Source organism: Melospiza melodia, chromosome 15 (assembly GCF_035770615.1).
Source record: "Melospiza melodia melodia isolate bMelMel2 chromosome 15, bMelMel2.pri, whole genome shotgun sequence".
NCBI lineage: Eukaryota > Metazoa > Chordata > Aves > Passeriformes > Passerellidae > Melospiza > Melospiza melodia.
This window is the reverse complement of record NC_086208.1, coordinates 13,354,145-13,361,960: the sequence shown is the minus strand read 5'-3', so window position 1 is coordinate 13,361,960 and position 7,816 is coordinate 13,354,145.

The window sequence follows — 7,816 nt, the reverse complement described above, 5'->3', positions numbered from 1 at the left end:
TGTGCTCCCTGGCCCAGGCGGGACAGACAGCAGGATGCACGAGCCTGCAGGGAGGATGGAGACTCAGTGTCACACATCCCCACCCCTCAGCCCTTGAGGTCATTTCCCCACACACCTGCTGGTTCCCATTTCCTCATCCTGCTCCCCACAGCAACGCACAAACACCTCGGGAGGACGCCTCTTGCTGGGCTTGTGTTGCTGCAGGGATGGGAGCAGTGTTTCAGCAGTGCTTCAGGATCATAAATATCCCCTCTCTGGGACAGAGAGATGTCCCCAGCCCTGAGCTGTTGGGGAAGATGGAACAGGAAAGCCTTATAAATATGATTGCCTGGCAAAAGATTTTGAGAATATAGAAACTGTAAGTGAGATGGAAATGAAAGCAAGCTTTGAGATCCTTTAGTTACTGAACAATGGGAAAACAATGGTGTGGCTGACTGAGGGCAATCCCTTTTTGATGGAACAACACCCTCTGCTTGCAGACAGGTCCAAGGGTCAGAGCAGACCCTAAAGCTTGGCAGAAGGGGCCCAAAGAGGAGTTTTTAGGGTTTAAAATGTAACACAGTATGGTAATGTAGTGATTCTTATAGGCTCTATGGAAATGCTGTAGGATTTGTATCTTGTAGTAGATTGGTTAGTGAGAGTTAGAATATTCAGCATGGAAGATGATTTATTGTATTATAATGGGAACTTCGCTCACTTACTTACTTACTTTTCCATGCTCTTAGCTCTTACTTTCTATACTTTTACTCTTGCCTCTTGTCTTTTAGCTCCTGCCTTTTACTCTCTTACGTTCTCTCGGGCCCGCTCCGAGCTGTGGCTGGCAGCTCCCAGCAGGGCCCTGCACCCAGGCCCTGTGCAATAAACCCCAAATCCCAGCAGGGCCCTGCACCCAGGCCCTTTGCAATGAACCCCAAATCCCAGCAGGGCCCTGCACCCAGGCCCTTTGCAATAAACCCCAAATTCCACAACCTGGCTTCAGAGATCTCTGGCCTCCATCCCGACCATGCTACCCCAGTCAATCCTACACTGAGCCACCAGTGCTTATTAAGGACAGCTGGGGAAAGGCAGGACAGCAGGAGCAGCTCCTAGTTTGGATCCTCCAGCAGCACATTTTTCTCTTTGCAAACCACCCATGGAGCTGCAGCCATGCCACAGCAGCTCCTACGTGCCCCAGGGAGCAGCCACTGCCCACAGCCCTGCCTGCACTGGCCGAGGAGGCAGCACAGCTCCCTCTGAAACTTTCTCCCACCCTGCTCAGGCAGCTGCGAAAGCCCAGGAAGGATCTCATTGCTGCAATTCTCTCCCCATGCCCATCACTGTCTCAGCACCCAGCATGCCCCCACCAGCACAGGCTGTCATTTCCTCACCATGAACCTCTAACAGCTCTTTTTTTACTCTTCATTCAGACAAACAAACAAACAAATCATTCCAAGCCTTTGTAATGAGAGGAAAATTAGTAGCAGGTGAAAGCAGATTTTAATGAGACAAAACTGTTCCCAGCATAGCCTAGGAACAGCAATTCCTTCCCTGCCCTTTTGCTCTTCTCTGGTTCAAGTGGGTAAAAAGCACAAGGTTTTCCTGAGCAAAGTACAGGTCTAGCAGAGAGCTTGCCCCAGGTGTGTGTCCCCACTTGCTCCCTGCATGGATTCCCCCATCATCCATCCTCTGTCTGTTCCCCAGGCACTGAATCCAGTCCTTATTCCTGTGCAATGCTCATAAAGTGGGAACTTTTCAGGCTGAAAACCAAACAAACTCGTTCAACATGAAATGTTTGATTTCATTCTCACATTGCTTAACTTGTTTCTTATGCTAAAGGAAAAAAAATAAAAAGAAAGAAGGAAGAACAATGGCAAGCACCAAAACCCCAGCATTTGGGAACAAAGAGTCTCAAGTTTGGGTTCTGGAGAGGCTAATGAACTGCCTGGATGTGGTCACAGGCTGCCCAAGAAATGCCTCAGCTTTGAGCCAAAGCAGGGTGTTTGACTTGAATTCATTAGTTCCTTTTGTTCCTCTCGCCACTATTTTCTCTGCATTTGTTTACATGAAGAAAATCCCCCCCTTCCCATTCCCCAGCTCTCCTCACATATTAGAGGAACATTATAGGATATTTATAGCTCAGCTGAGCTTGCTAAATGCCTTCTTCTAGGAAAATAGTTAATCAAAGTGTCTATTTTGACTCTTTGCTTGTTCTCCCTTTCCCATCTGTTCCTACTTCCATCGCTGGAAGCTGGGCACCACCTGAGTGAGAGCAGGGCTCAGTTTGGGGAGGACACCTGGCTGAGGAAGGAGCAGCAAGTGTGAGCACCAGTTCTGCCACTGCCTTTGTGGACATCCCTCCAGTGCCACTGCAAAATGTCCTCGGTGCCACCCACACCTGGGTACAGCAGGGAGCTAAACCAGGCTCCAGCCAAGCTGAGCTGAACACCCCAGCCATGGGGCAGCTCAGATGGGAATAAAGGGACTTGCAAAGAGGTTTGCCTCACTCCAAGGGAAATCCCAGTCACGTGCAGCAGGCCTGGCTGCAGCACACACAATGCCCTCTCCCTGCAAGAGGGACAGCAATGTTTCAGCTGGCTGCACCCATTCATCACTCGCTGGGCAGTGCAGAGAGGGGAGCCCCTGGGCACAACGTGCTGCTGCCACCCTGCCTGGGAAAGAGCATCCCCTGGCACAGAGCACTTCACTGCACGGCTCTGCTTTCAGTGAAAGGCTGGCAAACTTGACAAACTTTGAAGAAAAATCCTCATGCCCTCAGGCTGCAGAGACAGCTGTAGTGTTTGCAGAGCAGGAGGGGGGATGCCTCTGAGAATCCCACAGAGACACAGTAGGAACAACACGATGTGGGAAGCCTCCACTTTTTACCACCAGAGATTATTCAGACAATTTCAGAAGGGTGGCAGGAGTGCCAGCCTGCTCCCAGCTCCTTGCTCTCCCCAGGGTAGCTCTGGAGCCACATCTGTACCAGCACATCTGGCAGGTGTCCCTCAGAGCAAAAGCTGTGCTCATCACTTGAGCATAGACTGAGGCATCCCACCGGTGCCTCTGCACCCCCACCTGTGGCCACATGGCAAACATCTCCCCTGCTCCCCTTTCTCTTAATATATAGAAGGAAAACATCTGAGATCACTGCAGTTTTATTGTCAGATTTGGCAGCCTTTTCGTATTTGCTTGGATTGAGATATAAATTGAATTTGGTTTTCTCCCGCTGACTCAGTTATTTGTTATAGGAATAAGCATGTGGTAATGGATTAGACAGGGGAAGGAGATTTCTCTTTCAGGCGTGTGCACAAGGTGGGATTTGTCATGCCCTGTCCCATGTTTTCCTGGTGTGGCTTTGCATCATCAATGACTTTACAAGCACCTTCCCCTCGTTGCCTGGCCACAGCTGGACGTGCGATTCTTTCCATGGTAGACTTGTACTTCTTTCCCCAAATCCTGCAATGTTTTAGTGCGGAAGAAATTTAACCAGCACTGAAGTCATTTGCTAAGTCTGCTCCCCACCCATATCCTTCCCTCTTCCCCTGTCCCCATCACTCACTTTGCTGGAAACAGTGCAAAGAATTTCTGCAGCTCCTCAGCTGTGCCTGCAGCAACCTCCCTGCCTGAGGAGCTGTCCCTTTGCCCTTCCGTCTTCCATTTGTGCAGGCCAGGAATGGCACAGGATGCTCTCTGCACCCCAGCCACATCCTCCCTTATCCCTGCTGGCAGCAGGGCCACACTGTCCCCCCAGCAGCCCTGCAGGGACAGTGGCAGGGAGAAGGACAGCATATGTGGCATTAACCCCTGGATTTGCCCACCAGCACTGGCATTTCTACATTTCCCATCCCAGTATTTCTGCTTCGTCCATGGTGTGGCACCCCTGATCTTCCTCCAGAGCCACCTGGGGGCAAACAGAGCCCCCCAAATCCCAAGTAGGTTGCAGGCAGCAGAGCCCAGCTCTGGCTCCTCAGCATCCCTCCTGGGAAGCTGTCGTGGCAAACACACAGGAGCTGCTGTCCCTGGCACTTGAGAGGTCACTGCAGCATCCCTGAAGCCACAGCACACTCTGCAGGCACTCCCACCACAGCACCGACCCCAAACCCTCCACCTGGTCCCTCCCCACAAGCGCCACAATCTCGAGTCCCCCACACTCCAGGTGTCCCCAGGGATGGTGGCACTGGGCTGCAGAGGAATCTGTGCCCACAGCCCTGTAGGTGCTGGCAACATGCAGAACCCATGTCCACAGACACCAGCAGGCAAAGGCATCAAAAGGCATCTAAGACACTGGCCAATTCAGGGACAGTCAGTAAACTGCATATAGCACACTGCAAGGCATGCCACAGCTTAGGGGTTTTGATTCTTTTCACCTGTAAATACCTGCCTATACTTAAAATAACCATCATCACTATAAACACTATCCATGTCTTTCATGCAGTTTAATCCAACTGCAGATTGGATTTTTCAGATCTGCAGAAAGAGAGAAAACTCATGAAAACTCCTGTCCTCCCACCTTCCCCAAAAGCCCTGCTGCCCCAATGCACCCCCTCTTTACAAACCACCAGGGATCCATCCCAGCCCACCCCCAGTGGGATTTGGCAGCTGCTGCAGGGCTTGGCCCCTTGTGATGCTGATTCCAGCTGCAGGGCTCCAGCACAGCCCGGCCACGGCTCCGCTAATTCTATCAGCATAAACATGGTTTATAGGGCTGCCACTCTGCCTGTCAGCCTTTCTAAATCACCCTGTGCAATGGTCTCCATCCCTCAGCAGAGCACCAGCCCTTCTGCTGAGGTCAGAGATGCTCAGAGATCCCCCTCAGCAGCAAACAGCACCAAAGGGAAGTCGGCATCCGGCAGGGATGTGACAGGCTGGAGGCATCAGGAGCAGCCTCCAGCAAGGAAAACTCCTCACCAGCCAGAGAGCAGGTCAGCCTCTGCACACCCCTGAGCACACCCTGCAGGGAGGCATTAAGGGGAAAATAAAACCAAACAAGCAAGCAAACAAAGCCCTCAGAGGAAAGAAAATACAAACTACTCAGCTCTAAGTAAAAAAGAATGGCCACAGAGCAAGCTCCTCACCAACCCAACTGCTGCCAGTACCCTCCACTCCTGAGCATTTTGGTGATAGAGGTGGTTTTGATTTTTTTGTTGTTGCTGTTAATACTCTGCCCAGCTCCCCCAGGACAGGCTCAGTACATTAATTGATATATAAATTATGACAAACACCATTTTTTGAGCTTGAGCCCCCATCAAGCTGGATATGAAGCACCAGTGGTTCCTGACCCCCACATCAGTGGTTTCATCTGCAGTGGTTTTCATCAGGCCCCAGCTCTCAGGCATCTCCCTGTCCCAGTGGCACACATCCTGGGGCAGGGAAGGAGGCCAGGGCTTGCCAGGCAGCTGCAGCAGCATTTCTGAGCAGAGCTCTTGCAGCATTCCCGTCCTTTCCCACATGCCGGGCAGCAGAAGCAGCCACAGCGTCCCCACCTCGCAGGAAAGGAGCCACGAGGCAGACAGAGCCTCTGGGCAGGGCAGCTCTGCAGTGCAGGCTGCCAGGAGCCAACCAGAGCATCCTGAGAGCCTCAATATGGTGTGGCAGCAAAGCCTTGGCTGAGATTCCCACTGAGAATCTCCTGATGGCCACTGGGATGTCCCAGGTCTGGACCAGTCCCATCAAGGGCTGCTCTGGGGTGGCTCTTGATCTCTAAGGAAGCCTCCCTAAAATAAATGTGAGTGGTCCCAGGAGGGAGTGAGGATGATGGAGGCTCTGGGGAGTTGGCGCCGGGGAAATGTGGCTCAAACAAATCCACATGGGGAAGTGTGGGCTGCCAGCTCTCTGCCTGAGGCTGTGAGCCCCCAGAGACATGAGTGTGGGGGTTAAAACCCACTGCTCAGCTGGCACTGGCTGGCACAGGCAGGGAGATCCCCTGGGCTCCCTGCTGGAGTCACAAACTGATGGAGCTCAGCATCCTCCTGGGGTCCTGCGTGCTGCTCCCATCACAGCTGCCACCTTCACTCCCCAAATCTGCCCCAGATATGGCAAACTAAACAGCAAAGCCAGCAAAGGGCCTTTGTTGCTGCAGGAGGGCCTCTCAGCTGACCCTGTCCACCCCTCGTGTCTTACCTGGGCTGAGCCTCTGCTCAAGCACATGTGCCTCTCGCAGATATTTAAAAATAGAAATAATAACAACCTCCTCTCTTTCCTGCCTGGTTGGAGAAATAGCTTAATTAGTTAATAGGGGGTATAATTTGTTGTGTAGCTGTGTGAAGAACTTGCAGAGGGCAAGCTAAGTCACAAAGTCCAAGCAAAGAGCCTCAGAGGTAAGCTGGGGAGGGGAAAGTGCCCCAGCTGTGACCAACCATGTCCTGTGGGGAGACACAGCTCTGCCTCCAGCATCACAAGAATTTCCAGGCCAGGCTTGAGGATCTTCTCTTGGTGGTGAAATAGCTGTGTCCAGGGGAAAAAGTTGTGAAAAATCAATGGGTTTTGTGTTTTAGAACAATTTCTGCCCACGTTGGCAGTGCAGCTGGATCTTAAGCAAGAGGCTGCTGCCCCCAGACATGGAGGGGGGGATCTTTTCTCTGCACTGAGGTGTGGGGTTCAGCATCCCCCTGGGATTTCCCCTTTCCTCTTTCCTGGGGAAAGGCAGGAAGGTGAGCAGAGGATGGTTCTTTATTCCCACACACCCAAACCCAACAGCAGTGAAGATGCTGGCTCCTGAACATGGATTCCAGAGCCTCTCTCTCCAAATGCACTGGGCTTGCACACCTGGGGACACTGCCCTCGTCTCCTGTCCCAGCTGCAGGGACAGGACCTGGCCACCCAACACCCAGAACAGAGGCAAACTCTTGCCTGATCCAAAACAGCCTGGCAGTTGTTTATCCACAGCAACATCTGCAAAGGCACAAAACGGATCTTTCTGTGGAGTCACTGCCATGCTGCAGAGGAGGCTCCAGCGCTCCTCATCCCCAAACCTGGGGTTACAGCTCCCAGGAATGTCCTTACAGCCCCAGTTGCTGCAGGATCTTGTTGAGAGTGAGCTCTTACACTCTCCTGGCCCCACTGAGCAGCTGATATCCTACAAAGGGCCGATGCTGAGCTCTGATGGAGTCAGAGACAGGGAAGGCTCCTGGGCTCCACCCAGAGCCACACTGGGAGATACTGGAGGAGCCAAAGGATTTTCCCCAGGTACCAAAAGCCAAGACACAGCAAATTTGTCTTTCTTCCCCCATGGCAGCTCTCTGCATCCCATTTGGGTGTCATTATAGGTAATTCCCTGCTTGATGTCTCGTCAGAGATGGGGGAGGGAGGCACCATTTCAAGAAAAGACAAAAGGGCTCTTTCTTCATCAGCATTAACCTCAGGCAGCTCTTGAGAAAAATTCTGGGCAATTAGTGGAGCATAAGAAGATTTATAATTGAAATCTAGTTTGTAGCACTACAGGCAGCTCCCTCGAAAGGCATTTCTCAGAGACCAAAAAAACAGGGGGGAAGAAAATAATAGAGAGAGACAGAGGGGGAGAGGGAACTGGTTAAAGAGTTTTAAAATCTCACTGAAAACTCCATTTAGTTTAACATTGCATGATAGCTTTCATAATTCAGAACAAAGTGCAAAGCTCTTTAATGAGGCCATTAATGACCCTTTAATTTACTCCACCAGGGCTGAATTCATAAAACATTTATGTTCCATTTACACAGGATTTTCCTGAGACTGTTCGGGGCAAGTCACCATCGCAGAGCAGGTGGGATGAAACAGAGGATTCTTCTTTGCTGTTCCCACTCTTCTTCACCCCAGCACTGAAGCTCCACATGTGCCTTTTAATTCTGCCAGAGAAGCTGCA